General features: G+C 50.2%; 1 pseudogene; it reads left to right on the top strand.

Annotated features, from left to right (window-relative positions):
- The first annotated feature begins 251 nt into the window (after window positions 1-251).
- LOC140845131 (transmembrane protein 41B pseudogene) lies at window positions 252-807 on the top strand (annotated as a pseudogene).
- The last annotated feature ends 11,709 nt before the right edge of the window (window positions 808-12,516 follow it).

The following is a 12,516-nucleotide window of genomic DNA, read 5'->3' as shown; positions in this document are numbered from 1 at the left end:
TTGGTGGTCACCTGGGGCCAGGGGCTGGTGGTCTGACTGAAAAGGACATGAGGGAATTTTTTGGAGTAATGGAAATATTCTATATTTCAATCATTGTTAAACAGCTATACATTTGCCAAAACTCATTGAAGTTTGAAGAGTACACTTAAAAATGGGTGAATTTTATTAATATGTAACATATCCCAAAACTACATACCTTTAAAAACAATGATACCCACTAAAAGTATAAAAATAGAGTAACTCCGGTATTTGGGATCCTGCGGCGGAGTTGTTAAGGCGGTCCGGTATCATTCTGCCCCCTCCACCTTCCCTGCAGCAGACATGGCGAAAGGCAGAGTCGCCGGACGATCGCAGATGGGCGCCCTGCATTCGGCTGCTGTGGGGGACAGGGCAGCGGGGACACGGGGTCCCACGGCGCCGGGCAGCGGAGACCACCTGAAGGAAAAAGCCTGTGCAGAAGCTGGGTCAGCAAGAATGTCACTTCTTATATTAGTGTCCATTTTCTTATCTGCAGCTTTTGTCATGTTTTTGGTATATAAAAATTTTCCTCAGCTTAGTGAAGAAGAAAGAGTGAATATGAAGGTTCCCAGAGATATGGATGATGCCAAGGCTCTAGGAAAAGTTTTATCCAAATATAAGGACACCTTTTATGTACAAGTACTTGTAGCTTATTTTGCTACATATATTTTCTTGCAAACATTTGCTATTCCTGGCTCTATATTTCTCAGTATACTCTCAGGGTTTCTTTATCCCTTTCCATTAGCCTTATTTCTTGTTTGTTTGGTGTCGCACCTCCATCTTTTGTAGCAATTAAGGCAGGAACAACTCTGTACCAGCTTACAACAGCAGGAGAAGCTGTTTCTTGGAACTCAGTATTTGTTCTAATGATTTTGGCTCTTCTTTCTATTCTACCAGCCATTTTCCAAAAAAAACTAAAGCAGAAATTTGAGTGAAAAATAAGTTGGGTTTTAGTTTTACTATCTTTATCATCTCAGGATTGGCAGGTTTATGTGTTAAAATGACGTCTTCAGTAATTGAAACAAAGAATTTGTAAAATAAAATTTCCTATGAGACAGTCAAAATAAGGCACTTAAGTGGCAAGGGAGAGAAGAAAGTAAAAGTGGAAATTGATAAACAGTGAAAAGTGCTGTCAGTTGTTACGATAGACATCTAAATTACTATTCTAAGAGTATCAATAGGTAACTAGTAGCAGCATAGTAGGAAATTCTTGAACCAGTTGATTCTCTCAATTTAATCTATTTCATAAACTGGCTATATACATACTTACCCTTGACTTGATAATTGAATATTTTTCTCTCTTTTCCTTTACTAATAACTAAAATAGAAAAAGCAAATTTAAAATACAAAAGCAAAGATTCTAAGTTTTTAAAAATAGTATTGCAGTTCTGGCTAATGTTAGCCTTCTTTCAGAGCATAAACTTGAAAACTAACGCCCAAAAGAGATTTACATTTTCTTCCTCTTTATCTTTGAGGTAGTGGATTTATTTAAAAGTTGCATCTTATTGGACTCCTAAACTTAGAAGGGATATCAAGTTACATCTGCTTTGTGAATTTTGTGTTTTTTTCTCTTCTAGAATATCATGGATTATTCTGAAATGTGAAATTCTGACCAATTTATTTTCATCTTTTCAGCTAGCTTTCCCAATATTTCCACTGTGCATATACAAAATGGCAATTACATGATAATTATATCATATTAGTGTTGATAATTTTTTTTCAGTTAATATTTTGTTACACAGTTTCTCTTTACTAGCAAATCTCAAAAGGGGGTCAAAACAAACATTCAAAATATTCATTTTTTAGATGTTAGATTAATTATATTTATATTTTGAAACAGAAGCAGTAGTAGCTCAACACATTTAAGTGGTTAAATATAGTTTATTTGTTCCAATGACTGTAAAATTTACCTCATTTATTTATTAGTCTGGTCATTAAAGTATATATTATATAATCGTTTTTATGCATGATACACTTAAAAGAATACTTTGTTCATTTCTTTTGATGGCTTTTTTGGGACTGCTTTTGATTAATGCAGTTTCCAATTTAGTGTTTTTACTTTTTATAAAACCTACAAATAAAATGAACTTCTCACATGGTAACTACTATATTTAAATAGTCCTGGAAAAATATTTGAACAGCTTTTTGCTGCTTACTTATTGTTAATATCCTTGATTCCAGGACATAGTTGATCTAAAGTAAAGTACTCTTGCCTGTTTTACCTTCACCCAAGACTGTCATGTTGAAAAGTACTTTTAGCTATGGGAGAAGTCTGTATGTTTTTGGTGTGAGAGGCATGGTCATCCTCAAAGCCTGTTTCTACTACATAATGTGGACTGATTATTTTTTCTATCACAGTATTAACAAATGAATTTATTGTAAATACAAAGAAAATATATAATTAATATACTATTCTTATGTCAAAAAAAAAAATAGAGTAACTCCAACCACTAGGGAAGTGGGGGTAGGATGGGATTTTCAAAGTAGCCACCCACATTGAGAGAGCCACCTGCAAAGCCCCACCAGTTCCAGCTCAGGCTGCTGTGTCTTCCCAGCACAAGTGCCAGATACGCATGAGAGAGCTCCCAGGGGATCCCAGCGCCCAGGCCTCAGTCGGCCCCAGCTGATGCTGAGTGGAGCAGCTTCTCAGGCCTGACTCACTTTGCCTTTTCATCCATGTTTCAGAAGCAGAGCAGTTTTGTGCCTGGGTGAACCTTCCCAAATAGAGTCCTTCATTTCTGCATACATGGCTTCTAGTGAAACTACGTTAAGACCTAACTTACTTGATACATAAGGAAGAACTTAGAAAATTAAGACAATACTTTTTCTCTATCAAGTCCTAGAATTAAAACTATTGAAATAACTGAAACTATTTTCTCATTGGCAACTCAGGAAAATTAAGCTCAAGATTCAAAGGTCATTGGGCATCATATCAGTTTTAATATTTTGAAATATTTATTGCCTCTACATGGCTCACCAGGACAGAAACATGGCTCAGTTCCTACCTGCTCACTGTACACCACATATGGCCACATATGAGAGGTGATGTCTGCAATTCCTACCCTGTTACTATCACCTAAAGACTATTCCTTTTCCACCTTATTTTGAAGCGCAGAGCATCCAGCTAGACTGGTGGTTCTCAACCAGGGGCAATTTTGTACTGCTTCCACCTCTCCCCACTGCCAGAACCCTCCCCCCACACCCACCACCTGGGACATTTCAGTCTGGGGATAGTTTTAGTTACAACTGGGGGTAGGGGCTACTGCTGGCATCTAGTGCTTAGAGGCTGGAGATGCTAAAACAACCTACAAAGTCCAGGACATGCCCTGCACCAAGCCCCACCCTCATCACAAAGAATTCTCCAGCCCAAACTGTCAGCAGTGCTGAGGTTGAGAGGCCCTTAACTAGATTAGTGTCTCCTTTGTCCCTGTTAATTCCACCTAATGATCTCTCAGGCGCTCCCTCACCTCTCATTGCAATCTCTCTGCCCCATACTTAGGGAACTGATTCCTAGGCCACACATGGGCTTCGTCATTGCCAAGAACTGCCCCACTCCTGAAATCCTGTGGCTTTACGGTCTGATTCTCATTACAACTACTCCCCCACCAGCTTGCTTTCTCCCTTGCTCCCTCTTTATTTGTTCCTTGACGTCACCTAGACCTCTGGTTTTATCACCTGCTCCCTTTTCCCCCAATGTGACCTTCTAGACCAGCACTAGAAATAGAAATATATTGCAAGCTGCATATGTAATTTAAACTATTCTAGTAGCCATGGTGTAAAAAAGTAACATTAAATTGCACTTAATTTTCATAATGTATTTCATTTAACTCAATATATTAAAAATGTCAGTTCAGCATTAATCAATATACAAAATAATTGATGGAACATTTTACTTTTTTTTGTAGAAAGTCTTTGAAATCCCATGTATTTTATTTATTTTTATTAAGGTATTAAGGGATTATTCCGTGTATTTTACAGTTACGGCACATTGCTATGCACACTGACCACTTTATAAGTGCTCAACAGCCACACGTGCCATTGAAGCTAGTTTTCACCACCGGTGACCTCCTGTTGATGAATCCAATGGGCCCTCTTCAGACTCTGTAACTCCATCAGCCTTTGACATGATTGCCCACTGCAGTACCTCTCTGACATTGTTGGAATGCAGTGGTTATGAGGCAGGCTCCAGAGCCACACTGCCTGGGTTCTAATTCTAGTTCAACCACTTATTAGCTGTGGGACCTGAGGTACATAACCTACCCTCTCTGTGCATCAGAGATAATAATTGTACCTACCTGTAGGGTTGTTGTTTTGCAGTTTAAATGAGTTAACAGAGAACACTTACCTAGTCCCAAACGCTTTATATGTATTGACCGTTACCTAAAACAGTGCCTAGCCCCTAATAACGTGTATGTGCTATCTATACTAATAGCACTTTACCATTTCCAGTAACTGCCCAGGTCAGAAGCTCTCCTGGCTAGGATCACGGCTTGGCAACAGCTGCAGAGACAAGGAGCAGATCTGCTCTTCATGCTCTCCTCCCCATCCTCCCCAGCCTATGCTTGCTGTTTGTTATGGATTGAATCATGTCACCCTTAAAAGATATATTGGACTTTTAACCGCCAGGACCTTATTGGGAAATAGGGTCCTTGCAGATGTGATTAAGATGAGGTCATACTGGCTTAGGGTTGGCCTGTAATGCAACGTGACTGGTGAGATGGTGTGCAGACTAGCAAAAAAAGAAAAAAAACCCGGGATTCTACAAGTCAAAGTGACTGGAACAGGTGCCCCCTTGGCCCTCAGAACTAATCCTGCCTTTATCTTGGGCTTTTAGCCTCCAGAACTGGGAAACCTTCCATTTCTGTTGTTTAGGGCACCCTCGCGGTGCCATTTGTGGTCTTTCATTATGGCAGCCCTACCAGACTAACCCACCGAAGGGAGGAAGGTGCCCGGCGGGAGATCGCGGCGCAGGTCGGGACGACGGACAGCACCTGCGCGGGCTGGGAGCTACCAGGAGACGCGTCCCCTACGCCCCGACGCCGGGGAGCCCATCGGTAGCCCGCAGCCCCACCCCGGTTCGCAAGGAGGCGCAGGAGAAGGCCAGACGCGGGCGGGGAGCAGGGCTTAGGCGCAGGCAAGACCGGGGGGCGGAGGAGGGGGTGGGGATGGTGCTGGCTGTGGGGCGCAGGAGCAGAGCAGACGGGAGGTGTTGCTGGCGGCGGGGCGTGAGCAAGACAGGTCGTGGGGGTGGGGAAGTGGGCTGGCTGCGGAGCGCATGCGCAGACCAGACCGGGGCGGGTGGGGGCTGGCGGCGGGGCGCATGAGCAGACCAGACCGGGGCGGGTGGGGGCTGGCGGCGGGGCGCATGAGCAGACCAGACCGGGGCGGGTGGGGGCTGGCGGCGGGGCGCATGAGCAGACCAGACCCGGGGCGGGGTGGGGGACGTCTGGCTGTGGAGTGCAGGTGGGGGGATCAGGTGGTGGGGAATGAGGCTGACTCCTAGGATCTGCAACCTCACCTCCTTACTAAACGGAAACCTCAGTAAGGCCCAAGCCGAAGCTGGGTTTGTGTTTTTCTCGCAGGTTTCTGAAAGTGATAATTCTCGTAGGTTTCTGAAAGTGATAACAAGTGTAGCAGCAGCAGGGGAAACAGCCTGTAAGGCAAAGTGGAGGCACTGGGCTTGCAAGCATTGCACTCTTGCCTCCTGAGGCGTCTGTGGAGGGAGTGAGGGAGTAGGTGTGGACATAAAGGCATCTGTGGGTCCCCTCTTCTCATTTCCCCAATTTGTTCATGTACTAGAAATGGGGGAGGGGCTCTTGAGAAAATTCTGCATGTGATTATTAAATGCAAGGAGACAGTCCCTTGCTGATCCTAATAGCAACATTTGCAGAATTTGAACACATAAAGCAAGTCCACTGGAAATCTGAACCGCAGATGGCAGTTCCTGTCTTGTCAGCCAGCGCTGATATTCCAAAAAACACTTTGAGCTGTGTTTTTCAACTTGTGGCTATCTTCAGGAAATAAAGTCAGAAACTCTCCTTAAAGGCATTTCATGATCTGTTTTGTGACACCTGTTAAGCGCATGGAGGAGGGAATGTAAAAGCAATAAGTGAATTTGTGTAGAGGAAAAGGGGAACGAAATCTTTGTTCAAAACCGAACGCTAACATTCAATGGAAAGTGAACTCAAGCAGCCCCAGAAATTTTGTAAACACTAATGGGCAGGGGTGGGTGGGGCAGCATTTTCTTCTTATTCTCCAGATTTTCCGAGTCTAAGGATCAGAGATTAAGCTGAAAGCTGATTTTGTTCAACCCCAAGCCTCCTGTCCCAGGGAACTGAGAAGAAGAAAAGAAAAACAAAAAGCTAGTGAATTGGCAAAGGAATGTCTGCTTGGACCCTTGCAAGCTACTACTTCATGTGTCTGCACCCCAGCCCCTCTCCCACGATCTCTCCTCGAAAAGCCCAAACCACTTGTGTGTCAGGAGGATGGTGGTTCTTTAAGGCAGGAGCCTGCCACTCCCTCATTTGCTAGCAAATCAATAAACTATTCTTTTCTTCCCTCAAAACCTTGTCATTGTGTTTTGTGATTTGACTTCAGGGACAAGGACCAGGTTTTAGTATCAGGAGCGGCCCCCCGACCAAGTGCCCGCAGTGCTGCTCGTTCGGTGTCAGGGCCCACAGGCCAAGTTGTCTTGGAGGAACGCAGAGCTCCCACCTTCCTCCTTGCTAGCCAAAGGGGACTGTGCTGGCAAGGAATTTGTGCTGTATGGTAGCTCAAGCACAAGCCTCTAGGATTCCCTCTAAAGTATACATTGAAAGCAGTAATTCATTTCAGGAGAGATTACAGAAACCAGTGTCACCACCAAGGATTTGAAAGATGGAGGGGTGGTGATTTCCACATACCCTTATTGAAGTCACTTATTAGGCCTACTCCGAAAACAGATGAATCTTGGAGATCACAGTGCATGATTGTCAATGTAATCAGAGTGTCTCAAATTGCCATTACTGCTGCACATGGGGCTTCATCACTTGATCCCCAAGCACCCAGTGTGTAACTATTGGTCAGGAAAATGCTCTTTGTTCTCTTCCTGTTAGTAAAGACCAGCAGGACAGTTAGCTTTTAGCTGGCAAGGAGAGAAAACTATCTCAAAGGTATATCAAATCCCTAGACTTAGGTTGTAATTTAGTCAGAAGGAACCTTCATCTCCTTTTCCTTCCAGACGATGTCACACTGGCCCATCACATTGATGGTACTATGCTGATTGGACCCAGTGATCAGGAAGTACAACTTGTCTAAGCATATTGGTAGAACAGTCACGTGTCAGAAGGTGGGAAATAAATCCAACAAAAAATCAGCGGCCTTTCTTTCATCTTAGAGAAGTTTCTAAAAGTCTATAGGGTGGGCACGCCAAGCTCTCCCTTCTAAGCTGATGAATAAGGTGCTGTATCTGGCCCCTTTTCTCCCACACACAAAAAAAGCACAGCAGCCTGGTGGACCACCTGGTATTTCAGAGGCAGCATAGACTTCATTTCCAGTGTGCTACTCTGACCCATTTACTGATTGGCCTGAAAAGCACCTAGTTCTAGAGCAGCCTAGACCTTTGGAAGGTGGATGCCAGTAGATGACACCACCTGGATCTCCTCTCATTGCTGCCCCTTCCAGGTGCACACCTGAAAATGGCCTAGTGGGGGATTGACTTACCCAAGATCACAAGGCCCAGACCCCGGCCTGCCTTGCATCATGTTCCATGCTCCATGCCAAGCCTGGTTGTCATTCTTCCATCTCTAAGGATTTGCATCAGACACACATGACACAAGCCCCCAGAAGATGGAGGTGTCATCCATATATCCCTGAGGATGTTCCTAGGGAGGAATGTCTGCCATGACCCTGCCTGTGCAGTTTGGGATCTTGGGCAGCTCCTGGGAGGTATTGTGGCTTCAGCAGGACAGGGAACTGGTGAGAAAAAGTGGCCTGAGCTCAGCTCTTGTCTCCTCAGAGCTGGACCCGTGTGACATTGCCAAAGAGTGAGGGGAGGGCTCTGGTGGAAATCTGTGTAGTCATGCATGGCAAGGGCTAGGAGGGTGGGCAGTCAGCAGCCCAGAGGGGCATGTGGGCGTGCAGGGAGGGGCCCAGGAAATGGACCCTTGAAGAAGTGATGTCACTGATGACATGCCCAGTAGAACCTGAATTGTGAGGCTGGGGACTCACGGGCCCCAGGGGTGGGACAGCCATCCATGGCCCCTTCCTTGGGTTGAGCTACAGTCCTCTACCCAGGAGGGCTGCTCAGCAGGTACCAGGTGTGCTGGGCTCCCTGGGCGTCTATCTCCTTAAGGACAGGAGTTCATGGAGGGACAGAGCAGAGAAGCAGGCCAGGCTCTCAGCTCTGTCTTCCCTCCCAGGAGTGTCTGGCCCTCAAGAATTTTGCTGCCTTCCATGCCATTCTCTTGGCCCTGCAGAGCCATCCCATAAGTCGTCTGGAAAGCACCTGGGGATGTGTTTCCTGGTGGGTAGTCCTGTCCCTGGGACTAGGGCACCTGAGTGGACAGGGACACCCCTACATCTTGCAGTGTCCCTCAGTAGGCTGGGACTTCCTGGGAGGCAGCAGAGCCTAGGGGCAGGGATGGCAGGCTCTTGGGGCCCCCTGTGGGTTAGGCCAGGGGTACTCCTGCAGGAATCAGTTACCTTCAATGTCGGGTATGGGTTGAAGCCCATTGGAGATCTTGAGCATGTGTTCTGCAGCAGGAGGTCTCTGCCCCAAGGACAGGGACTTGGCCCAAAGCAGATTTGCCCCCAGGAGAACTGGGAATGGAGGCCCTGGGTGGAAACATGCAACGCCCTCCCCCGGCCACGGATTCCCCAGGGCCCAGGGCTATGGTGGAAAGCGTCATGCAGGCTAGTGGATCTCCTGGATGCCCCAGGAAAACGGGTCTGCCCCCAAACTGTCCACCTGTTGGCCATGTTTCTCCCTTCTCCTCTCCCCTCCCCTTAGGAAGAGCTCCTGGATCTGTAAAAAGCTCAAAAAGAGGGATGAGGAGGCTAACAGAGAGTGGCTCCTCAAGGTAAATGGACACTACAGGTCTGGAAGGGAGGGGGTCCTTGGGGCAAATCCTCTGCCATGCTGTGGCACAGCTTTGGGGAAGACTCGAGGTGTGCGGGGTGAGAGGGGGAAGCTGATGGGGAAAGTAGGGTCCCCCAGGCCCCCGAGGGCCTTGTCTGTCTCCCTCCCTGGCTCCACTTGACTGGGGGTCTGGCATCTAGTGAGGACCCAGAGGACAGGCCCCTGGTCTGGACTGGAGCTGGTGTGGGGTCTGCAGCAGGGTTGGGGCCCATGGCTGAGCAAGGTCAGCCTCTCCCCTCGGCCCCTGAGCCCGTCACTGCCCCTCTGTGGCCTCGGGCTCCTCATGTGGATATGGAGGGTTGCTGTCACCCTGAGGTGCAGGCCTCCCAGGTGAGTGGGGTCCAGGGAGCACAAGATGGGCTTCAGCTTTGTACCACCCCCACCTGGTCATGTGAGGGAAGCCATGCTGATAGCCAGGTGACAGTGATTGCTAAGGGCACCCTGGGAGGCAGAGGGACCTCCCCTGACAATCTCAGGGTGGTGACTGAGGCCCAAGGACACCCATGAGTATGAGTGTGTGCTGGAGCTGGGGTTGCTCTAGGCTGAGAGCCTGCTGGAGGTGGGGATAGCATAGGTGCCAGGGGTCTCGGGCAAGGCATCCATCAACCACGGTCTGGTTGTGGGAGGCCATGTGGGAGGGGAGCATGAGCACCTGAGTGTCCTGGACCTTGCAGGAGGTGATGGCCATCGTGAAGCAACAGCTGTGGGCCCTCACCAGAATCCAGGATAGGAAGAGGCTGGTGAGAGTGGCGTGCTGCGGGTCACGGGCAGTGGGGGTGACCCTATGCCTGCTCCTGGTGCCACCAGCCTTAAGCTGCCAGCACTGGGGTGACCAGGAGGAGGGTGAGAGCAGCTGGGTACAGGGAGAAGTTGGAGGATAGGTGCAGGGACCACAGGTCCTGGGATTGGCCAAAAGCCAGCCCTGGGAGGGACTGGGAGGGGAGAGCAAGGTGAAGGGAGGGAAGGGAGGCAGCACAGCGTGGTCCAAGGGAGCTGGGGCCTGCAGGTGTGGGGTTCAGGGTAGGCTCTGTGGGCACCCCAGAGGCAGGTGGGGACTCATCACCTCCCCACCCCGGTGGCACAGGGCATGGTACCATTCCTCGGATTGTTTCTGCATGACGTACCCACAGACCAACTCCCAGAATATAATGAGGATGTGAGTGAGCCCAGAGGGGCACAGGAGGGCAAGATGGTGAGCTTTAGAGAGGAGAGAGCCCCCAGTGAGCCTGTACCTCTCAGCACCAGGCCCCTCCCTCCTGAGTCACCCCTCCACCCCAGGAGCTGGGTTTCTTGGAGAGGACTGCCAGAAGGACCCGCCTAAGCCCCAGTCCTGGCCCCAGGGCAGGGCTGAGGGCTACAGGGGGCAACATCTGAGCAGGACTGGTCTCCCCCTCAGGCCCTGCCCAGGGGGAGGGATGTTGCTCCTTCAGGGCAGGAAGCACATCAGGGGGCTGGCAGTGCCTTCCCACCTGAGGCCCCAGTCTTCCTGTCTGCCATCACAGAGTTGTGTGGGAAACTTGGCCTCAGCTCCCCAGTGCAGTCCCCTCTTCTCAGTAGCCCCTCTCCTGGGCCAGGTCTGGGTGCTATTTCTGGGCAGGTCTGCCCCTTGGAGGGCCCCTTGAGGTCCTCCAACTTGAGAAAGGGTGGGAACGTTCCGGCCTCGTTCTGGGCTGAGGGGGTTGTTTCTGAGCCCCCTTTGGTTGCCTTCCTGCCTTTCAGGATGACGGGATGAGAGACAGTTGAATGCCCAGTCACAGAAGGTGAGGGATGGAGTCAAGACCCCCTGGGAAGGACCCTGTCTGGCCCATCCCCTGGGCCTAACATGTCTTGAGAGCGTTAAGACACACAGAGCTGAGGATACTAAAGGTTTTTCTCAGGTGGGGGATGGCATCATGGCCTCTTTCCTGGAGGAGGAGCAGGAGACCCAACAGTGGGAACAGGCAGGGCTGGATGGCATTGGAGGGAAGGCAGGTTCCCATGTGAGCAAAGATCTGGGACCATCCAGTGCCCCACTCCTCACCTCCTCTTGTCTGCATCCTGTCTTTCCTCTGCCCCAGGTCAGTACCCTCCGACTGGAGATCATGCTCCACAAGCACATGGCCAGGCTGTATGACCTGGAGCCCGAGGAGGACTTCATGTCCTTTTTCCAGGCTGTGGAGCCTCTGGATGAGGAGGAGAGGGGAGGCTGGCTGGAGTCAGATGTGGGCTGTAGCTGCCGGCAGGCTCTGGGAGAAGGGCCCCCTGACATGTGGCTCCAGGGGCTCACAGGTGCCCCTTTGTCCTGCAGCTACACTCTGTCCTGCCAGCTGGAGCCCCCAGGCCAGAGGACCGGCTGAAAGGGATTGTTACAGTTCTTCAGGTCCCAAGTTTAGACTTACTGGTCAGGGCCAGGTGAGTTTCTGGGCTGGGGCCATCATTGGCAAGGGGTGGGCTGCTCCACAGCCTCAGGGAAGCTTCGGGCCATGTTGGGTGTGGGGGGCGTCCTAAAGACTGGTGGGGCTGGGATCCCAGCTCCACTGCTGACCAGTTGTGTCAGACTGAAGGGTGGTTCTCCTCCCCCTCTGGGACCCAGCCTCCTCCTCTGTGAGTAAGTGACGCTCAGGAGCCTTCCCGTGACAGGGACCCCTCTGGGTGCTGGTGATTGACAGGACCCTCCGCACAGGGCCCAGAGTCCAGACGGCAGTGCAGATAGGTTGGAAGCAGTATAATGGGGGGAACCTGGGATAACCTGCCTCTTCTGCTCACCTGCGTGGCCCTGCTGGTGTCCTGGCTGCATGCGGAGGAGAGCTTCTTCCCCTTTGGGCAGGCAGCACCTGGCGCCCCAGGACCCCAGTCTGCTTGCTGCTCCTCTTCCTCCTGCTGCTCATCCTGAGCCTTTGCTGGGGCAGGTGCTCTGGCACCTCTTCCTTCAGCAGACTCGGGCAGCTCCCGAGGCTGCCGCTGTATCCTAAAGGAACCGTACATAGCTGCGGCCAACCTGGCCACCTTCGTGCTGTGTCATCCCCTCTGCTCATGGCCCACTGGACAGAGGCAAGCCACCCCACTGTGTGGATGATGCTCCCCTTCAGGCAGGTGGCCTCCTGCCGTGACGCCAACTCCTGCCTGAGCACCATCAGCCACCGAGTCATAGCCACAGGGTTCCAGGAAGAGGTGGGGGACGTACTCACAAGGCCCAGCCTTTTCTGGGTTGGACATGGACATGGCACAGGGCTGCGTGGGACCACGGCCCTCTGGGTGCCCAGCAGAGGCATCCAAGGACGCAGGGGTGGCCGGCCATCTCAGGGTCCCGGGGCTTGCTTACAGGGGAGCCCCCTGTGCAACTCCCTCCCCTCATCCCTTAGAAATAGCCTCTTCAGATGCAGTGTGGTCTGGGTGTTGTC

The sequence above is a fragment of the Manis javanica genome, chromosome 1, assembly GCF_040802235.1.
Source record: "Manis javanica isolate MJ-LG chromosome 1, MJ_LKY, whole genome shotgun sequence".
NCBI classification, from domain to species: Eukaryota; Metazoa; Chordata; class Mammalia; order Pholidota; family Manidae; genus Manis; species Manis javanica.
The sequence above is the reverse complement of the archived record's forward strand: the minus strand, read 5'-3'. Positions and strand labels throughout refer to the sequence as shown.